At 51.7% G+C, this 3138-nt stretch overlaps 1 protein-coding gene across 1 annotated transcript in view; it reads right to left on the reverse strand.

The window, feature by feature from the left end:
* Positions 1–3138, reverse strand: part of LOC119585884 (ribonucleoside-diphosphate reductase subunit M2-like) — a gene marked incomplete at its 5' end in the record, with an annotated part of 5479 nt that overhangs the window by 2080 nt on the left and 261 nt on the right.

Raw genomic sequence — 3138 nt, forward strand, 5'->3', positions numbered from 1 at the left:
TGGAGGGGAAAGAGTGAGAGAGGGGGTGGGAAAAGTGAGAGAGGGAAAAGTAGAGAGGGAAAGAGTGAAGGGGGAAAGAGTGGAGGGGGAAAGAGTGAGAGAGGGAAAGGTGGAGGGGGAAAAGAGTGAAGAGGGAAAGAGTGAGAGAGGGAAAAGTGAGAGAGGGAAAGAGTGGAGGGAAAGAGTGAGAGGGGGAAAGAGTGAGAGAGGGAAAGAGTGAGAGGGGGAAAAAGAGTGAGAGGGGGAAAGAGGGGAAGAGGGAAAGAGGGGAGAGGGGAAAAGGGGTGGAGGGGGAAAGAGTGAGAGAGGAAAGATGAGAGAGGGAAAGAGAGAGGGAAAGAGGAGAGAGGGAAAGAGGAGAGAGGAAAGAGTGAGAGGGGGAAAAAGAGTGAGGAGGGAAAGGTGAGAGGGGGAAAAGAGTGAGGAGGAAAGGTGAAGGGAAAGAGTGAGGAGGGAAAGAGTGAAAGGGGGAAAGGGGTGAGAGAGGGAAAGAGTGAGAGAGGGAAAGAGGAGAGGGGGAAAGAGTGAAAAGGGAAAGAGTGAGAGGGGAAAAGAGTGAGAGAGGGAAAGAGTGGGAGGGAAAGATGAGGGGGGAAGATGAGGGGGGAAAAGGGAAAGAAAGGTGAGAGAGGGAAAGAGTGAAAAGGGGGGAAAGATGAGAGGGGGAAAAGATGAGAGGGGGAAAGATGAGAGAGGAAAGATGAAGAGGGAAAGAGTGAAAAGGGGGGAAAAGAGTGAGAGAGGGAAAGAGTGAGAGAGGGAAAGAGGAGAGAGGGAAAAAAAGAGAGAGGGAAAGAGGGAGAGAGGGAAGGAGGAGAGGGGGAAAAGAGTGAGGAGGGAAAGAGAGGGGGGAAAGGGGAAAGGAGGGAAAGAGGAGAGGGGGAAAAGGGAAGGGGGGAGTAGAGGGGGAAAAGAGGAAGAGGAAAGAGTGAGAGAGGGAAAGAGTGAGAGAGGGAAAGAGTGAGAGAGGGAAAGAGTGAGAGGGGGAAAGAGTGGAGGGGAAAGGTGAGAGGGGGAAAAGAGTGAGAGAGGGAAAGAGGGGAGAGGGGGAAAGGTGGAGAGGGAAAAATGAGAGAGGGAAAGATGAGAGAGGAAAGAGGGGGAGGGAAAGAGTGGAGAGGGAAAAGAGTGAGAGAGGGAAAGAGTAGAGGGGAAAGAGGAGGAGGGAAAGATGAGGGGGGGAAAGGGAAAGGGGGAAAGTGAGAGAGGGAAAAGTGAGAGAGGGAAAGAGTGAGAGAGGGAAAGAGTGAGAGAGGGAAAGAGTAGAGAGGGAAAGAGTAAAGGAGGGAAGATGAGAGGGGGAAAAAGAGTGAGAGGGGGAAAGAGTGAGGAGGGAAAGAGGGGAAAAGGGGGAAAGAGTGAGAGAGGGAAAGGTGAGGGGGGAAAGAGTGAGAGAGGGAAAGAGAGAGAGGGAAAGTGAGAGAGGGAAAGAGTGGAAGGGGGAAAAAGAGTGAGAGGGGGAAGGAAAATGAGAGAGGGAAAAGTGGAAAAGGGGAGAAAGAGTGAGGGAGGGAAAGAGTGAGGGAGGGAAAGAGTGAGAGAGGGAGAGTAGAGAGGGAAAGAGTGAGAGAGGAAAGAGTGAGAGAGGGAAAGAGTGAGAGAGGGAAAGGTGAAGGGGAAAGAGTGAGAGGGGAAAAGGTGAAGAGGGAAAGAGTGAGAAGGAAAGATGAGAGGGGGAAAGAGTGGGGGGGGAAAAGATGAGGGGGGGAAAAGATTGAGAGGGGGAAAAAGAGGAAAAGGGGGAAAGAGTGAGAGAGGGAAAGAGTGAGAGGGGAAAGAGGGGAGAAGGGAAAGATGAGAGGGGGGAAAGAGGAGAGGGGGAAAGAGTGAGAGAGGGAAAGATGGAGAGGGAAAAGTAAAGGAGGGAAAAGATGAGGGGGGAAAAGAGTGAGGGGGGGAAAAGGGGGGGGAGGGAAAGAGGAGGAGGGGGAAAGAGTGAGGATTGAGAGAGGAAAGGTGAGAGAGTGAAGAGGGAAAGAGTGAGGGAGGGAAAGAGTGAGGGAGGGAAAGAGTGAAGGGGAAAAGTGAGAGGGGAAGAGTGAGGAGGGAAAAATGAGGGAGGGAAAGTGAGAGAGGGAAAATGGGGAGGGGAGTAAAAGGGAAAAGGTGGAGAAAAAAGGGTTTTGGAAGGGAAAGATGAGAGAGGGAAAGAGTGAAGAGGGAAAGAGTGTAGGGGGGAAAAATGGGGGAGGAAAGGAGGGAGGGAAAGATGAGGGGGGGAAAAAGAGTGAGAGAGGAAGAGTAGAGGGGAAAGGTGGAGAGGAAAGATGGAGGGGGAAAGAGTGAGAGAGGGAAAGAGGAGAGAGTGAAAAGGGGGAAAAGGGGGGAAAAGAGAGGGGAAAGAGGAAGATGGAAGAAAGAGAAGGGAAAGGGGGAAAAAGGTGGAGAGTAGAAGGGAAAGAGTGAGAGAGTAAGATGAAAGAGTGAGAGAGGGAGGGGAAAGATTTTAAGAGGAGAGAGGGAAAGGTGAAGAGTGAGAGAGGGAAAAGAGTGAAGAGTGGAAAGAGAGGGAAAGGTGAGAGATGAGAGAGTGAAGAGTGAAAGGGGGAAAAGGGGAGAGGAGAGGGAAAGATGAAGAGTAGAGGGAAAGTTGAGAGGTGAGAGAGGGAAAGAGTGAGATTGAGGAGGGAAAGATGGAGAGGGAGAGGGGGAAAAGAGGAGGGGAGTGGAGAGGGAAAGAGGAGAGAGGGGAAGAGGGAAAGAGTGAAAGGTGAGAGAAAAAAGGGTTTGGAGGAGAGAGGGAAAGAGGGGAAATGGGGGGGAAAGATGGGAAGTGAAGAGGGAAAGAGTGAAGAGGGGGAGGGGGAAAAGGGGGGAAAGGGGAGAGGGAAAGAGGAGAGAGTAGAGAGGGAAAATGAGAGAGTGAAGGGGGAAAAGTGGGAGTGAAGGGGGAAAGAGTGAGAAGTGGAGAGGGAAAAAAAAGGGGGAAAGGGAAATTGGAGAAAGGAAAGTTTTAAGAGTGAGGGGGGAAAGAGGGGAAAAGAGGGGGGGGAGAGTGAAGAGGGAAAGAGGGAGAGTGAGAGAGGGAAAGAGGGAGAGTGAGAGAGGGAAAGAGGGAGAGTGAGAGAGGGAAAGAGGGAGAGTGAGAGAGGGAAAGAGAAAGAAGGGAAAAAAGTGAGTGAGGGGAAGATTGAGGGA

The sequence above is a fragment of the Penaeus monodon genome, chromosome 20, assembly GCF_015228065.2.
Source record: "Penaeus monodon isolate SGIC_2016 chromosome 20, NSTDA_Pmon_1, whole genome shotgun sequence".
Classification (NCBI taxonomy): domain Eukaryota; kingdom Metazoa; phylum Arthropoda; class Malacostraca; order Decapoda; family Penaeidae; genus Penaeus; species Penaeus monodon.